The sequence below is a fragment of the Pocillopora damicornis genome, chromosome 3 (assembly GCF_964200805.1).
Source record: "Pocillopora damicornis chromosome 3, jaPocDami1.2, whole genome shotgun sequence".
NCBI lineage: Eukaryota > Metazoa > Cnidaria > Anthozoa > Scleractinia > Pocilloporidae > Pocillopora > Pocillopora damicornis.
The window spans coordinates 7,337,135-7,356,450 of record NC_142672.1 but is presented as its reverse complement, the minus strand read 5'-3'; the positions used below and the strand labels follow the sequence as shown (position 1 = coordinate 7,356,450).

Below are 19,316 nucleotides of genomic sequence, written 5' to 3'. Positions count from 1 at the left end.
AACTTAAAAGTAAATAGAAAGTTTTTGTTTTCAATATGACGTGTTGCTATTTGTTTTTGAAATGTTTGAAGTGCTCGACTTTAGCATACCAAACATGGTGCATGCTTCACAACTGGAACTATTTCATTGATGAAAAATTTGAAGCACGTGGGGGTGGGAGGAGGTATTTCCCCATATATTTCCCACAGATATGTTATAGTGCGTAGCTTTTAAGCCATTTCAATTTGACGGGACGTAAGCATGTTGACCAGAAGGGTCTTTCACTGAACGCGATTTCCAAGGCAACTACGAGAGTTATATTAAAAACTTATCAGACGAAGATGAACACTGTTGTGATTTGTTAATACCTCTCTCTACGAGTACTCCTTGGTTTATAAAGGCACCCCCCTCCAAAGAACACAACCTGATCTCTCACGCCAATTATTGGAATAGCCACGCGTAAAAAGTTAAAATAACAAGACCTTGGGAACAGCTGAAGGTTAAGTTAGGGCCATGGCGCGTGCCACAGGTCTTTCGCCCGTTGTGTTTGACGTATGATGCAAACTTTCGATAGATTTATCTACGACAAAGTGAACTAGAAGCAAATGCACTTTCCTTCTGATCGCCGTCCGCGTCTAGAAACGTCTGTCCCTGATTCTCGATTGTTACCTCGCACCAGTGGAGAAAGCGCACTCCACAAGCTATCTTTCTTCGTTTCTGATCTACAGCGCATTTTCACGTTCAGTCGCTTACTAGTGATTGTGTAAAAAAAGTCATCATGTGCTTAAGATCAGCAAAGTTTTTTGATAAGTATATTGATTTTTAAAATTTTTTTGAAGCCATGGTATTGAGATTTTAATGCTAATTAATTCACAGCATTGAGTCAGAGATCTAACAGTCCGTCAAGTCAAACATGTTGATGCGGATATGCTCTGAGCGTAGAAAGGCGTCGTTCTGCTGCGTTCCAGTCTCTCTGTCTTAGTCTAACATCAGCGCTGATATTAATATCATCCGCAAACTAAGGTAACGCAGGCGTTTATGAAAGTAATTTGCACGAGTGCTGATTTCTATTTCGCCGTCGTGCAAATTAAGCAAAGATTCAGGTTGTTGTAAAGTTACGCATTCATGCTAAATTACAGAAAAGTTTCGAGCAGAGGCAATCTTTGAGTTTTATAAAAATACGAGTTCTATAACTCTTCAACTCTATACAAAGGCGCATATCGTGTTGTTTAAAAAAAATTTATTTACAACCAAGAGGCCAAATATGTCATCTAATATATCTCTATTTCTGAATGACGAAAGTTCGTAAAAATATTACGCTCAAAGACTTTCTTTCAAATGACAAAAGCCACAACAGGTAAAAACAAATTTCTGCAGAAATTCATCTCAGCCTGAAAAGAAAAAATGAAAACAACATATGGGTATTTCTACTGCTAATTTTAAATAAATACTCTTTGATGTTCTATTCGGTCATCAAACTAAAACACCGAATAGATTATTGACATCACTACGTTGGTGACAATGTATGGAAATAGCACAAAAATTACTTTCAGTGGCATTTGAAAACTTTTCAATTGAGCGCCGAAAGTAACCCAAGATTGCATTGGTTTTGCTTAACTTTGCCCTGAGACTGTCCCACTCCGCCTCTGTGTTTCGTAAAAGGAATTGGAAAATAAAAACAACAACAACAATCAAACCTACAGAATCACACCGGAGTCATACAGGTGAATCCGAAAAAAAGAAACATGCAAGGTATTGAATAATTTTCCTTCCATTTCTCACACTAATTCTTAGGATCTGGATTAATTCAATCACCATGTCCTACTTATCAACTTGTTTTTGTTCCATATGTGGAATAGGTTTCTATGTATTCCTATTTAACTTATAGGGAAAGAAGGTCTTCTCTTCTTTTCATGACTTCTGAACGGAACTTAGCAAGTGTGAGCCAGTCTTGGTTTAACCTTTCCCACTCGGCTTCTGAGTCTAAACATAAAAATATCAAAAAAAAAATTGTATTATTTCCCCAATAAACATAATGTTAATTGTGAAAACTTACAGCACCTAGAGTAAGAAGGTTGTCTATTACCCATGGTATCCATTTAAGTGGCACAAAACCTCAAACGAAGAAAGGAGACACACTGATATTTCAGCGGTAAAAACAGCCTACAAGATCCTTCCTTTAAGAATTTCAAGTATGAAAGGGCTCAATATGTGGAGGTATTGGAGAGTAAAATTCAAAGGCAATTCATTTTATTGCACTATATTTGTGCAATGGGTCAGCTCCACTAGCTGCAACTCAAGCTCTATTTTGGAACAGACTTCAAACATGATAATTCAGCTTGGAGTAGTTTCAGTTCTTCTTCAATATAACTGGCTGAATCTGTGAGCAAGGCAAGTGAAGAGATGATGTTAAAGAATTGGAGTGTCTATAACTGCAATATATGCAAAGAAATCTAATTTAGGCAGTAAAATTATTAGTTGCATAATTTATGAATTAAATATGATGATAGCTAAAAGAATTGTGATCAGGTAAAAATTCTTATTGACACAGAAAGTAATCTGGAGCTCCAAATTAACATATCTGTACAATTTTCTCATTGAACTACAGTTGTGTTCTCCCATTTTTGTTGCGGTCTCTTATTTTTGTTTAATAAGATAATATTGCCTAATTAACAAAATAACATAATAAAGATGACTTAAAAGAAAACAGAAAGTATGAGACCCTGGCCCTCTTGGATAACGAGCTGATTGGCAATTGAACTTGAACAGTATAACTTACTGGAATTTTCGTATCTGAGGATTGGCTTCACAGGAACAGTACAGCCTATAATAAAGTAAATGGTTTGAACCCAGGAGTACCAGTAGCTCGTATAGTTTGATCGTCCGGGTGAGTGTAGTTCTGAAAAGTCTTTGTCTTTAACGTTGGTCAGTAAATGTCGTAAAGTAGTAATAGGCTTGTGGGCTACGCGAATGTTGTAAGGTTGTAGGATCCGTGCGATAGCCTCAGAAATGCCTTAGATGTAGGGTATAGTAGCTGTAGTCGTGACAGATGTGGAGTCCCTGTTAGTTTCTGTAGTGTCGGTCACCCTGTGAGTGTTTCGTCTATTGAGGTCAGAGTTGTAGTTGTTTTTGTCAAAAACAAGGTCAAGGTACTTGTTTTCGTCAGATAAACTGTCCGGTGTGTTGCAAACAAGTTGCGCTCATCTTGTCAATGTCTTGATAGTCGTAGCTTTGTGGGAAGTCGGGTTGTAGGATGATTTGTCAAGCAGTCTGTCGGTATGCGTCGGTTTTCTGTATACTGTTGTTCGTAGTTCGTTGTTGTTTCGGCCTACCAAACAGTCGAGAAAAGGAAGCTTGCCGTCTTCTTCGATCTCCCTGGTAAACTGAATGTCGGTGTTTTGTTCGTTAAGGTGATTGTGAAAAGCGTCAATTTCGTCTTTGTGTACGGCGGTAAATGTGTCGTCAACGTAGCGTAACCAAAGCGGTATATTGGTTTGTCGGTAAGTTGCAAGGGCGCGTTCCTCGATGTTTTGCATCACAATTTCTGCGACAACAACGGGGACCGGCGACCCCATAGCTGTTCCGTGCAACTGCTTGTAGTGTTTCCCGTTGTACTGAAAGTAAGTCGATGTAAGGCAGAGGTTAAGTAGGTCCATAATGTCTTCTGTCGGTAATGGTAGTGCATCAGTAGACTGTTGGATGGCGGTTTCAGTACACTGTAGAGCCAATTGAAGTGGAATACTGGTGAACAGTGATTTCACATCAAAAGACACAAGTTTGTAGTCTTCAGGTATCTGTACGTCTTTGATAACGTCAATAAAGTTCTCAGTAAATTGTAGTTTACGTCTCGATTTGTCAGTCAGTGGTTGCAGTATCGTCGTAAGGTATTTCGACAGTTGGTACGTCGGGGACCCACAGAATGAGACTATAGGTCCTTTGCAGTGGTATCTGTAGCCCTAGAAATGGTGCCATGACTGTTAGCAACTTTCTCTGTGGCTTTGCGGTTCTGTGCTTTCCTAGAAGATTTCTTTCTTGTCAGTTCCTCACTGGCCTCCTTCATGATCTCATTCCATATCTCTTCATCTGAGCCTCTGCACCAAAAAAATCTAGTCATTTTAGGAATTAAAATTCATTCTTTGTTTCAAATTCATAAGTGATAAGTTATTGAACTTACTTACAATTTGATGAAAGAAGAAACATTTGACACTTTAAGTAGATAAGTGATAGTAAACCATTACAGACTTAACTATAATCAGTGATAACACATTTATCAGATCTGTCTTTCCATTGTGGTGGACATAACAGCAACAAGTAGGAACTCAAAGAGAACCGAAGACTCAATACTAACTAATTGATTCTTTTAAATAACAGAAAATGACTGAATCAAGAGTATATCACAGAAAAATGCTGTCATCTTCAACTGATAATACTCCATGGTATATCCAGAGGGAGGGTCTGGGGTCCTGATCAGAACCCCCCCTCCCGCCAAGACTTGTAGGTTTTGCACTACTTGTCTAACACAGAATATTTCTCAGAATCCTTCCCCATCCCATTTGTATGATACAGAAATTCTTGTATCAATATGGTCACATATTACTATTCAACAGTGGGTGATAGGTAGATGGATGAGGGTGGGGGGAGTGCACACAAACTAACTAGGAAGCAATTTGGTGCAAAATATCTTCCATGTTCTCTCACAATTTGGACCCTCTGTGAAAGTTTTCAGGATCCCCCTTGATCTTCAAGAGTGGTTTTTCTTCTTGAAGTTGTTTGAGCTGCAAATCATTTTTTTCTCTCCACAAAATTAAAATATCAAGACTGCTATATAGCAGGAGGAAGTATATTAATTTTACAATTATTTGTTTATTAAAAACTTCAGTGTTGAAAAATACCAACCCAGGGGGATAGTCTTCTTGGATAAAAGAGGATAATTCAAATTCAATTTTTCCAGAGAGGACATTTTTTATTGCTGGCTTAAGGGTAACTGTCACATCAAATTTCCTGGACTTCTTACTGATATAATCAATTATATCGATGCAGCCAGTTGTCAGAAGCTTGTGTCGTCCACCAGCAGACACCTAACATTTTAAAAACACTAAATAAAATTATACATCTTCAATTTTTTTAACAAACTATGTAGAGTGAATAAAAGAATTAGGAAGACCCTGTAATCTAGAAAAGTGCAAAGTTCTTACATTATACACCAATATATTCCCATTTTTTTCTTCATATCCTGTCATGTTGTCCTCAGTTCTAAAAATACAAAGGCAAGTTTTATTGAAATAATTGACTTGACTCATGAAGATAGAGACTTCACTTGACTGTGTATAGTTGTAGCAAGACAGCCAAGTAAGAGCATGTTAAGCTGTTGAATGGCCTGGAGTATACAGTCGAACATGTATTAAGCTGCATGCACTGTATTAAACATATATTAAGCAGTCAGTAATGTCAAAGTCCCCAAATTTTTTCCCTTAAAAACTGTAAATTTCACCTCTACTAGGTGATCACCTCTACTAGGCAATCATGCAGGTCACCCTTTACATAATCCCAACAGTCTGTTTCTACTGTCTTCAACCTGTATTGAAGGATCACTCAAAGCTGATCCACTAAAATAAAACTAAAAATAATCTATTAAAAAATTCAACTATATTTGTATCCATGTAAATGTAAGTGCTTTGAGTTCAAAGGTCCTCAACCCATTGCAGATCATGTTTCTTCTTTAGACTATTAAGTCAAATATTATACACGAACATCACACATGTTATTTATTGGTCAACCTGTATAAACCCTTTAACTCCCAAGAGTGACCAAGACAGAATTTCTCCTCACAATATCAATACAATGTCATGCAGACAAGTGATGAGAATAAAAAAAAATATCAATAGGGGGATAATTAGTTGATCCAATAGTAAATTCTCTAAACTAACATTATAGGAATTGTGTGGTTGACAGTAAAGAGAATTACAAATTTGATCTGAGAGTTAAAGGGTTAAGCAGTCAACTTACATCTCTAAAGTGGTTATCTTGTCATTCCTCAAGGGTGATGGCTTAACACAGGTTCAACTTTAATCTAAGCATGCAATACGTAATTAAGAGCCATTTTCCGAGAAAATCGAAAATCGCATGACACTCGTGAAAAAAACGAATTTTTTTTCCTCTTGCCAAAACATCCCTCTTAGTAACCTTATTGAAGAAAAAATAATTTTGGGTTCAAGCGATTCATTGTACGGGAGAAATTACAAAAAGTTTGAAAAATCGATTTTTTTGCTGGTTTTTCGTACTCAAAAGAACAAAATCCGACCGCAACTTCGAGAAAACGGTGAACGCATAAGAAACAATCCCTAACATCGAAACTTCAGCCGAGTATTATTTCGTACTTACTCTTTAATTTCCTGAAAGAAATTTGAAGAAAGAAGTTTTTAACATTTACAATTGACAAGTTTAAAAAGGTCAAATTTGTATCCCTGGAAATGTTAATAAATGAAGGCGAACTTTAACTGTTGTAAAAGGCCACTGGTATATGCCGCTTCCTAGTAAAACCCATATAGAATAAAACCTTGGCTATTGAACTAAATTACTGGAAAGTTTTAGCTCTGGAAATCCAATATAGTCCTCACACTAAAGTAAGCAATTTGAGTATCTGAGTAAATAAAATTTATGCAAATTAGACGGCCCGCTGAATGAATTCATATTTTTAACGCAAAGTTTTGTTGAACGAACAACTTACCATTGCTTGTTGCGATAGAAGTTAAATCCATCTCTCAATCTGTTTATCCTGTGAGGTGGCAACTCATCCATACCTGATTTTGACCAAAATGTGTCCAGCAACTTCAGCGCTTGAGCTATCTAAACACTTCCCACGCAGCGCTTATTACGCATTATCAGACGCTTTAATAATAATGAAACCCGATTATGTTTTGGTCCGAAAATAACATACAATGATGAAAATTAACCACTGCTCAAACCACACAGTTAACAAGGTGAGTATTATTCTTATTGAGCGAACAAATCAGATACTAGACGGGATAACAAGATCATATGACGTGTAATTTAGCAAACGTGCAGAGATTGGTCACGCTAGCTTGTCGCATATGACGGTACGTGCTATACTTCGTACACAATGTAAACAGACAAAGAAGCAATTACAGCTGTTCCAATGAAAAATGTACAACCGTACGTCTGTTTATAGATCATCAGTGTAGAAATATTCGACTCTAGGAACAATATTAATAAAACATTTCCAGGTCAAATGCTCCTGGAATAAAATTTATATATTGTCACGAACTGTTTCGCCACTTACTATTGCACGTGCCTCTACGATATTATTTTTAATTGAATTATTCCCGTCTAGTATTACGAATACCGAAACAGCGTTAGTGGAGTTTGTCTCGTTTGTTGGGAGAGCTTTTTTTTGTCATGGCTTCGGCAACGTTTCACTCATGTAGTTTTTCTGGTTTATTACACGACGCCACACCCTGTGGTTTAAGCAGCGATTATCCAGGCCAAGTTGAAGTTCTCGCTTTAAGAAATTGTACAAGGGACATTTCGAGGCACTGCGAGCTGTATGGATTAAAAGCAGATACAGCACTTGACACTGAATGGAAACTGCTGTTAGCAAGAGCAGGTAAATCTTATGTACTGTCTTACCGTCTTACGTAGCGGCTAATAGTGGTGTACATTTCCATCATCTCTTTATCACAGACCTCACGATGGTCATGTTATTCTAAGAAAAACTTCGGGTGCTTTCCATTCAGCCCAAAATTCCGCAAGTTTCGGTTAGAAATCAAATGGAATGGACTATTTCGGTTCGGTCCTACCAGAATATTTGGGAACGCCTTTGAAGCTGGTCCACTTTGACCGGTCAGGTTATTTCGGTCGGTCGAACCGAAATGTCCCCTTCCATTTGACAAAATTATTGTCCCCAGTACTTGTGTACCGCTCTTTTGTATCCTGCTTACAAGAATGATAAGCAAACGAGTTCATCTCTTTAAAAATCGCAGGCTTTTATCCGCGGCGTTAATATTTTGCAAACCTAATATTAACGCTTACGATAGCAAAAAAGATCTTTATTCATCATCCCACCCCCCCCCCCCCCCCACTCCGCCACCCACGCACACACACCTGTCACTGATACACAGACTTTGAAGACTTTTTTATGAAAAGGGGGACCTCGAGATCTCCTAGCACACGAGCCTCTCAACTCGTTCGTGATGTATGCAATGGATAATTTTCCCTTTACCTTTGTTTAGGGGCTTTGTTTAGGGGCTTTGTTTAGGGGTATTTGCAGTGGAAGAGTCCCACTTGTCATTGACAATATGCCCTCGCCACAGAGCGGCCGGAATTTGGTATGCGCTGGAGATCCTCAAAAGTGAAGTGAAGCATTCCACTAGAAATAGCTGCTCACAAAACAGCCTCGGTCAAAGGCGATCGGCATTTGGACAGCGTTCTATCTGCATTTATTTTAAACACTGAAGGAATACTTATTCAAGTTGGATCGCGTAAGTTTATTGTAACACATTTGTAGCTAAAGTATACGCTTTAATTTTAAACGAGCGAGGGCGTAAAGCAACATATGCGCAAGCGTTACAATACCCTTTATTCTCATGTTTCCCTCCCCCCAAAGAAGAAAATGGCTTTGAAGAATAGTAAAGAAATCGGCGATGGCCTTTTAACAAGGTTAACATTTATTTTTGCTACAGCTCTTTGCAGAATGTGCAAGCAACATTTCGCGGAGACAAACCAACAACAGAAAGTGACACCCGCACCAATGATTGAAGTTACTCCATGCGTAGAACTAGAGACTTCAGAAGCAAATGTAAGTAAGTAAACGGTAACCTTGGATACAGACAGTTATTCCAACATAACAAATGCCAAAATTCCGAAAGGGCTGGGTAACTGTGAATAACTGTAAACTTTGAAAATGACTCTGAAAATGATTTTAAGAAGAATAGGTCACTGTTCGTTTCTTTAAATTCCTTTCGGTCTGGCTGGAGCGGGAGTATTGATAATGATAGCGGTATGCATGTAAATTCATATTTTCTTTTTTTAAAATGATGTATAACTTAAGTTTCGAACTATAATAAAAAAAAAACTAATGCCTAGTGACAAAATAAACAGAAATATTGAAGTAACATTGATGTCTAAACGTCTTTTTTGTATGTTACAGAACAGCTCAAACTCATCTCCAGGACAGAAGTGATACCGGTCAATCTGTTGAAGAGTTCGCAGAAAGCCTTGGACGTCTAACAATCGCTGATGACACCTTTCTGTCACCAGACACAATAAGCACAGCTTCCACTCAAAGTGACGAGCCCACACCTTTGATCTTACATGAGCCGCGCGAAAAGCTGAGTGAGTTCCTGGCAGCATGCAAACTTGAACCGCTCGGAAAGCCATGGCTTTCTTGGAGTGATTCCTCTGAGCGAACAAGACAACGTCAAACAAGGAGAGCCACAGAAATAGTAGCAACTGTGCTAAAGAGCGTCACCCCTGATAATGCTGGTGAACTCTGGCGACGTTTAGCCTCTTCTACGGCTATGAACAAGGCCCTAGGTGTAAGCGAGTTGTCACATTCAGAGCATTTGTATTTAGAGGCCCTAGGAGAAGCGTACCAGAATGCAACCAGCTGGGATACCCGTAGACAAGTGCTTTCGATTATGGCAGGGGTTGGAACTTTCAACGACATTTCCCGTTATATCCCGGGGTTGACAAGATACCGATACTCCATGGCTAATCTTCATCGATCACAGTTTGGCCGAGGCGCTCAAGTTCCACAACAGCCTACCACACGAATACGAGTAGACTTGAGGCAGCTTGACCACTTTATTGGTTTCATCACGAGCCCGCATCTTGTTCAGGACCTTCCATTTGGGCAAAAACATCTCAAGCTTTCGTCTGGTGAGGTTATTCGAGTACCTAACGTAATCCGTATGATGATACCCGAGCGAGTGATACAACAGTACACTCAGTACTGTTTGGAGATCAACTTCAAACCATTCAGCGAAACTACTATGAGACGGGTACTCTTTGAGTGCAGTGCCTCTGTAAGAAAATCACTGCAGGGCTTAGATTATTTTGCAGCTGAAGGTACTCGCGCATTTGATGATCTCGTGGCCCTCGTACGCCAAATAGGGGAATTAGGTTCCGGCAAGGAGTGGGAGACTACAGTTGTGCAAGCTCTTATGACAAGCAAGCAGTATTTGAAGGGGGACTATAAGGTAATGTGAATTCTGACTCCAGAAAGACAGCTTGAACAAAACTTAAAGTAAGTACTTATTTTACCTCGTCAACAAAATCATTCCGTAAAACAAATATACATTTTGTACTCTTTCTTCACTAAATGGTGCACGTGTAACTAGCTTACATAAATTCTCGAGATTAACTATGCGCGCACGAGGATAGTTTTTTTTCTAAGGTTAAGGTTAAAAGTTATTCGCCCCCTTACGTTAATAATATATGTTAGATTAAAAAATCATTTGATTAACTATTATATTGAAGTATAAGCACAGACAAACAGTAATCTCAGTTTTGTTTTATCAACAGGTTCATGTCACAAGCCCCTCTAACGTAGCAGACCGTTGTATGTTGTTTGCTCTTAGCGACAGTAGTGATGCAGATTACCAGCAACAATGCAGTCACCAACACACTGATCTTTGTGACCGTTGTCAAAGTCTTCAGGAAACTCTGGCAAAGATTGAACGGGTCCTTGGCGAGACGACCTTTCCGACTCAGGACGCGAAAGACGAAGCGCTATTTATATTCCAGACAGCCCAGCTGGCCATAATGTTCTGGAAATGCCACATCCTTAGATCAGCTAACCAAGACCAAGCGAGAATAGATGCACTGGAGAAACTTGACGACAACACTGTCTTGATAATTAACGACTGGACCATGAAGTTCCTGCCACAAAAATACAGAGAGTCCCAAACCGACTGGTTTGGTAAGCGAGGTATCTCCTGGCACGTTTCTGTCGTCTACCGTCGTGTGAGCGGGGTACTCCAGTGGCAGGGCTTTCTGCACATAGTCCAGTCGTGCAATCAAGGCAGTGCAGCAGTGGTTAAAATCATGCAGGATGTCCTGAATACCATCAAGCTGGAGCACAGTGAGATTAACAAGGCGTTCTTTCGCCAAGATAACGCAGGATGTTATCATTCGTCGTCCACCGTACTCTCATGCCCAGTGATATCCTCCTCCACCGGCATCGAAATCAAGCGCATTGACTTTTCTGACCCACAGGGTGGAAAAGGTGCCGCAGACAGGCTCGCTGCAATCTGCAAGAATCACTTCAGGACTTTCATAAACGAAGAAAATGACGTGACCAATGCCGAGCAACTGAAGAGTGCTCTTCTTTCGCATGGGGGGGATAGAAGGAGTTCGAGTTGCTGTCATGCAAAGAGTTGAAGAGGAAGCAGTAGTAGATGACAACTGAAAGATTATTGGTATCAACAAATTAAACAATTTCGAGTTTAAAGACGAGATTCTCGTAGCTTGGTGCGCTTATGGTATGGGAAAGGGAAAAGAGATCCCATTGGAAACAACATCAGAAGGTTAGTCTAATGAAAATTCACAATTCTTCCTTTTTTAAAATTATTTCATCGCGTAAATATATATTTTTTTATAGTTTGAGTAAAAAGGTGTACGTTTATTGTTTGTTATAGCCTTCAGACGCATGAAAGGCATCCATTTCCCATCCTGGTACGCAGGAGGAGCGGGTGTCTGCCACCCCGTGGGGTTTTGCTCTGTAAAAGACTTAAGCCCCTTAGACCCTTTATAAATTTATAGTCCTTGATTTGTTCTACAAAATTTTTAAAACGAACATTGCAGAATATGACGGTTCTGAAGAACATGTCCGATCATAAGATGTAAAAAGCAAACGTTTCATCTGTTCGCGCAGCAAAGTGGACCAAAGGGGCACTCTTCACAGGCTGTGCAGAGTGAAGTATTGAAGTAGGGGAACAGTGCTGTTTATGTAAATCTTGTTTCTTTATGTGTTATCTACTTCAGAGCATGGCATTGGTTGGCTTTCATCTGAGTTTTCTTCTGGAGACTTTAAACCCCTTAGCCCAAAACCGACTCAGTCAAGGAAGAAGCAAGAGACGGAAGTGGAGCAGGTTCATGATCCCACTGACAATACAAATGAATCGTCATCCGTGTTGACCTGCCCTCAGGATGGGTGTGTTAAGGTCTTTCAAAGGCTGTCTTCTCTCGAAAAACACCTATCTTTAGAGAAATGCACCAAGTCTTTAGAGAAACGGTCTTTGTTAGACCTTGCCAAACTAGACTACAAGTCCAGGTTGGAGGAGGGCACGACCAGTCAAGTTATTTCGTTTGCGTCTTTTAGGGATACAAGAGAGGCTACATTCGGTGAAGTAGAGGTAAAAGAAGGATGGGCGCTAAAGCCGAGCAAAAAAGCATATCGCTTTAACCAAAACCAGAGGGATTATCTAAATACGAAGTTTACAATTGGTCAAACCAGCGGCAGAAAACTGGACGGTGATATCGTATCACGTGAAATGAGACGTGCACAAGGACCTGATGGTGTTCGTTTGTTCAAAGTATCCGAGTTTCTTACCCCGAAGCAGTGCACTTCATATTTCTCACGTCTTGCAGCGAAGGTCTGACGGCAAACATCCGACGATGCTGAAATCCAAGCTGTAGTAGAAGAGGAAAACTTTACCATGGCAAGAGAAACAATCCTATCCATCACGCTACAGTACCCCATCACTTACGATCAGTACGATATCTGTGCTATGGCCAAGGGAGGATCTCTGGAGCGACTTAAACTTGGAATGCTTCAAAACATTTGTCAGCAACTAGAATTAGAAGTACCTCCCAAGCCTGTTCGCCGCAAAGCGCTCTACGTTGACCTGCTGAAAAAAGCCGTCCTTAATTGCACTTGCCAGCTCCGTGGGAAAAATATGTAGAAACAGAAAGTACTACCCTGCTCACAGACGTTTTTCTGTTTTGGGAATTTGGTGCGCGCAAAAGATAAGCGATTGCTCATGAGAGAGGGCGGAACGCGCTTTTTTTTTTTATACGTGCACTCGACGATATCTAAAAATGAAGACAGTCTGTGAACAGGCTAGTAAAGTACACAAATTGTAGAGTTTTGCCTAAACGGTGTTCTCACTTCTCCTCAGAGGCTTGCTTCCAGGAGTGAATCATTCACCATTTGTTCTCGCCGGAATAACTAAGTCAAGAAAAAATCTATTTTGTTCATTGTTTTGCTTCCTTTACTTATTTTTGAAGTTTGTTTATGTTTAAAAGAGCGTTCCTTTTCGGAAAGTGAGATCATTTCTTGTTTGTCAGGGTGAGTCCTTGTTACAAATCAGTCAGTTACCTTTCAGCTCGTGACTATTTGCACGTTATAAATGTCTCTTCCCGCTCTGACAAATCAACGACACCTTATCTTATAAATGTGAAGAGGTATTTTAGCCTGCATAACAGCCGCTTTATGAGCCAAGCGAGGCGAACGCGGCATTTGCTCGAAGCACGAAACGAGTGCGAAGCACGAGACGAGGGATGGAGAAAAATAAAGCTTCATTTTTCTCCTCCCCTCGTCGCTTCTCGCGCTTCGTGCAAAATGCCACTTTCGCCTCGCTTGGCTCATAAAGCGCCTTGTATGCAGGCTGGAGGTATTTCTGCAAGTTCTTTGAGTTAACCAAAGATAACTTTGTTTATCTTCGCTAAACAACACTTCTAGAGGTCTCTAGAGAAAGCGTAACGCGCGAGAATGTGGAATTTTATAACACTCCACATCGCGTATTCAGCCCTGCGGAGTAGTTCTCTTTTTCTCGCGCTCGCGGCGTGAATTGGTCATAGTTAACTCAAAGATTATTATTAGCCTCAATAGGCTTTTCAACAATTTTGAAGAGGTCTGGAAGGTTTTAAGGATGCGATAAGCACACGCAAGTTTGAAGTTGTGTTGTGGACAAGCTCTAAATGAAACTGAGAATTTCTAGTTACCTGGCTAGGGTTTCCTGGTTTCGGAGGAAAAATCATAAAAAAAATCCAAAACAAAACTAAAGCAAGCTATAAAGTTGACTTTTATGCTTTTTTTTTTCTTTTTTTGCTGTAGGGATTATTGCAAGGTGGGAAATTCGGGAATAACGAACTTATTAAGGAAACATTTGTGTTTAAAATATTTTGGGAAATATTATACCACTCTGAATCAAAAACTGTGATGAATGTCTTTCACAGCCGGTCAGCATATGCATGTGTCCAGACCAATACAAATATATAAATCAAATAAAACAAGAAGGTCTGTTCTGTGAAAAGTTTATATATTTTTTTTACCAAAACAAAGGCCGAAAACAGAAGCTATTGAGTATTTCGTGACAGTTTGCTAACGTGACCTTGGCATGTAACCGATTTCCGGGTCAGTAGAGGTCATAAGACCTTGTGGTGGCTTGAAATCTTAACTAAACGAACTCAAAATCGAAGTCAACGGTCTCGAATGCATTTTAATTCTGCTCTTTCCCCCTGAAGAAAACTATTTTAAAATTGTGGTAACGGAGTTTCGTCAAGCGATGACAGCTTCAGTTCGAAGTTGCGATCTCAATGATTTCGCTGGTAGCAAAGTAGCTAAACAAACGTTTTTCAGTCGTCATATAAAAAGTTATTTACGGCTTTTACCAACACAGCTGAAAGCTAGAAATTACATTTTCACTGTATAAACATATTACAAGCAACAGTAAGTAGTCCTTTTACACTAAACTTTGCATTTAGTATGAATTCATTCAGCGGGCCGTCTAATTTGCATAAAGTTTATTAACTTAAATTCTCAAATTGCTTACTCCAGTGTCAGGGCTGTATTTAATTTCCAGAGCTAAAACGTTCCTGTAATTTACTTCAATAGCCAAGGCTTTATTCTATATGGGTTTTACTAGGAAGCGGCATATACCAGAGGGCTTTTACAACGGTTAAAGTTCGCTTTCATTTTCTAACATTTCAAGAGACACAAATACGACCTTTTTAAACTTGTCGATTGTAAATGTTAAAAATTTCTTTCTTCAAATTTTCTTTTAGGATTTTAAAGATTAAGAACGAAATAATACTCGGCTGAAGTTTCGATGTTAGGGATTGTTTCTTATGCGTTCGCCGTTTTCTCGAAGTTGCGGTTGAATTCTGTTGTTTTTAAGCGCGAAAAGACAGCAATAAAACAATTTTTCAAACTATTTGTTATTTCTCCCGTACAATGAATCGCTTGAACCCAAAACTATTTTTTCTTGAATTAGGTCACTAAAAGGGATGTTTTGGCAAAAGAAAAAAAAATTGAATTTTTTGACGAGTGTCTTGCGATTTTCGATTTTCTCGGAAAATGGCTCTTAAAAGGCTTAATAATGAAACTTTTGGCTATAACAACATTATGTGTTATTTTTGCTTTCTTTCAATTGCATTTCTTCTTTGTTAACACTTTATACCCTAACATCAATATGCATGTTCTCCATACTGTTCTCTATACATTTACTAAAGTACTGACAAGGAGAATTTGTATAACAATCGACAGCTTCTTTAGTTGGTGATCATTTCCTTTATTCTCATCAACTTAATATGTGCTAGTCCCTCTCAGGGGTCACAGGATTAAACTCACCCTAGAAATGGTCAGCGTACTTTCCACTGGATCTGGCTCGGGCCAAACGTAATCACCATGGAAAATATTATTTGCACTTCCAAACCAAGCTATAGTCTGAAAGCAAAAGAAGCAAAAACAAAGTCGTCATTAACTACCTTTGTGCTGTATTTTGCCTTCTTTTTCTAGCTTTTTCTTCCAAAAAAATCGCAAGTTTGTGAGGGTGCCTAATTGTGACAACGATCTAAGATTAGCAAAGTAATTAATGATGAAAAGTTGAACGTGATGAATACGAGGTTTCTTTGATGAAACTTAAAGTGCAGTCAATGAAACATTCATCAGATAATTACGAACCAGGTAACAAGACTCCAACATGGATTTCTACAAAACACTTCACGATAAGGACGCACTTGCTTCTCCTGTTGTTCAGGAACGCAGTAACTCTCACGGACCGCTGAGCGACCGCCATAACTGCTGTAGTACTCTTCTAAAAGACTGGTTACGAGTAACACTAACTCGTCCCTCCCCGCCACTGTCAATTAATTGTTGATATTTATCATTGTCACCCTCAGCCCAGTCTTGCAACTCCTCCCGAAAAATGTTGAAATTTGAAGTTACTGAGATAGCTTTTTTCCCCCTTACTCTGAGCAGAAATCTGTTCGTTAAAAAAAAAACAACAATTAAGAACCCACATACTTCTTCTGTGCTGATATCGGCTTTCTTGACACTCTGACTTTCTTAATCTTTTACTAATCAAGCGAACCAGATAATAAAGTCTCCAGCGCAACACTGAAAAGCTACGTTTCACGTGCAGAGGTGCTGTCATTATATTTAACTGTACTGACAGCTACGTCTTTGTAAAAGTTGTTTCTCGTCCTAAGATTAAGATCATGGCAATGGGAAAGCTGGCGCCAAGTGTATCACTAATTACATATAGCTAATAAGAAGACAAAGTTTAGTAAGAATCAATTCTTTAATTCCATGTCAAATTTGTGCCATACAAAAGCTTTTGCGTTAAATGTATCCGTATTGTACTCCATATCACTGTTACAAAATAATTTTAAAAAAACGGGTAATGTAACATAACCGTGCGCTATGTGCTCGATGAAGTTTATGAAGGGAGTATAATGTGGGTGTTACACTGTCGCCAAGAACCTTCTCTTCAAGATGTATTGTAATTCCTACCCTAGCTTGCCAATAATTCCGTTTGAAAAAAGAAAAAGCGTTGTAACATTAGCGGTAAAATGTGCTTTTTGTATTTTTTACGCAACATAATATAACAGTGTAAGATTTAGAGTAAGTAGTGTCCATTAGTAATGTAAGGTACCACAAAAAGACAAATATTTTAAATAACGCAACGCAATAAGTAACATCGTAAGTAACGCAACTTAACCAGTTGTTGGTAACGCAACATATTCATTGATATAAATAACGTATCGTCATTGATAGTCTTGTAAGTAAGGAAGCATAATTATTGGAAAAGCTCTGAGTATTGTTTCGTAGATTGCACTTGTATTGTATTGTCCGCTTTCTAAATATGGTTTTGCAATTAGAATATATAAAAAAAGTAATACAAAAAATTAAGTTCCTAGAACCCTGATCAAATGAAAAAATAACGTCCAATAACCATCTACACATCCACGTTCTTCAAACCCGGTTAGTTGGCAGTAGCACGTGTCACGTGTCGTGTCATCTACAATGTAATTTCTTCCTCAACCCCGGCTACTTACCAACGGGTTTTTTTCCCGGATTCTTTTTTTTTTTTTTATATGAATCAAGTAGCCCAGGGCAATGCCCACGAGGTAAGGTGCGATCCGGTGATACGGCTTTACATAAACAAGGTCAGTATAGCTACCTCTACCCGGCTCCCTGTTAAACCTAATAAGAATACCACAACAAATTTGTTAAACTATTTGCAACATGACTGGAGAAGTCGAACAGAACTTACAGTCACGCTGTCACGACAAGAGATGAGCTCCTTTGATAATCAAGGACGTAACACGAAGACTTGTGTGCGTGAAAGTGTGCGTGAAAGTGTGCATGAAAGTGTGCGTGAAAGTGTGAGTAACCTCTACAGTTGTATTTCTGCCTCATCACGGACGGCGAGCGAGTAAGTGAGGGCAAGACATCCGGGTATTCTGCTGCCACACGAGAACAAAGTACTTTTCCTCGTCAGGAAAGTAACAATTGACTGTTCATATTGTTAGTTTCAGTGAAAAGGAAAAGGTGAGAAAATCCTACAAATTGGTAAGGCAATTTACACCACGTACCGTCGATGATGAAAAACACTCGTTGAAAGAGTGGGCAATGACCAGGCTATGGTGGGGTTCCAGCACGAACCATTCAAGCCCTTCAGTCATCCATTCGGTTTTTTTTTATTCTGATCAACACTTTCTTGAATTCATTGAACATTTTTGTCCCACGAACTTCATAAATATTTGCCTGACTTCTTTCTGTTGTCCAACCTTTAATTCTGTCAAACACATCAGGGTTCTAATCAAAACGCAACGAACGTAGTTCTCACGAAAGCCTGAAACCTTTCGTGTTTGTTACATGCCAGGTAGGCCAAGCAAGTCGCGTGGATAATTCTTTTGATTGTCTTTCGTAATTGAACTTTTGAGCAAAGGCTAGCATAATTATACATATCATAATTCTTGTAAGCAATAAAAACTCATGCGCATATTAAAAAACATGTTTTTGGTCATGCAAGTCCTTCTTCAACATGCAAACCATGTTTGATCTATTGAGCTTTTTGTTTGCATAAAGTTACTGTCTTTGCCGAGCATTTTTTTACAAGACACCTTGGCAACACCTTATTTCCCATCTCTCAGCAATCTGTTTGAAACATGAGAAATTGCTATCTTTATCTAAAAAAGATAGCGAGAATTTTTTTTTTTGGCATCTCGTTATGTTTAAGCCGACATAAGGTACACGAGAAATCACAACTCACTTGTGAAACTTTTTCAGTGACAATAGCTCAGGAACACATTAGCCTAAATTTCTATGGTTAACTTTATCAAGGTTAAAAAAAGCTGTCTATGAAGGATGATTTTACTCTCTGGAATTAGAAGTGAGGGGTTTGTCTTCATTGAAGAAGGGGGGCATTATTGGGAGGCAAGAATATCCTATAACAACTGTTTTTCAGATGGGGAGCTCGTGCTTCTCCGCACTTCTCTCGTGTTCTTTAAAATTCCCACGTGCTTATATAACTCAACAATGCACTCGGCGCGTTTTTTATTTCTTTATTATAATTCACCCATTAATCTTTGCATGATACTACTGGCTATTTTGCATCAGTTGGTGCATATACAAGGTAATAACCCCCACCTATGTAAATGTTTGTCCTTCTATTATTTCTGTTGAAAAGAGAAAAATCTAGCAGAAAGAATACTGGTGTAAAAAGTCACCTTTCCATCTACCAGTCACCTGAAGGAGTTTATGACTGATTTTTAGAATTGATGTTTGTATTGCCTAGTTTCTTGGAAGTACTAACTTGTGAACAAAATATGATCGGGTACTGACTCTGGACTATGGGCTTAACAGCCCTGCCACTACCAGGAGTGGCCAGGAGGGAATTTCTCCTTAAAGTTGCATTAAATTGTCAAGCAGAAAGACAACGAGAAGAAAGTAAACTATCAACTAAGAGGATAGTGTTCGATTTGATACCACATTCTCTGGGTTTGAATTACAAGAAATGTACGGCAATTGGTGGGGAGAGTTTGATATCATAAATTGGGATTAAACTGGACAAATCATGATCGTATGC

At 39.0% G+C, this 19,316-nt stretch overlaps 1 long non-coding RNA gene and 1 pseudogene across 2 annotated transcripts; one reads left to right on the top strand and one right to left on the bottom strand.

Annotated features, from left to right (window-relative positions):
- Positions 1–4,822: 4,822 nt before the first annotated feature.
- On the bottom strand, positions 4,823–16,029 carry LOC149048030 (uncharacterized). The gene is made up of 4 exons (XR_016184946.1): positions 15,905–16,029; positions 15,572–15,667; positions 5,175–5,232; positions 4,823–5,057 (listed from the first exon to the last, which is right to left on the bottom strand). It is a non-coding gene; the product is annotated as an uncharacterized LOC149048030 (long non-coding RNA).
- Positions 7,282–13,043, top strand: LOC149048031 (uncharacterized; annotated as a pseudogene). Its single transcript, XR_016184941.1, has 6 exons — positions 7,282–7,603; positions 8,255–8,477; positions 8,679–8,794; positions 9,146–10,196; positions 10,522–11,525; positions 11,983–13,043. The product of XR_016184941.1 is annotated as an uncharacterized LOC149048031 (transcript).
- Positions 16,030–19,316: the final 3,287 nt, after the last annotated feature.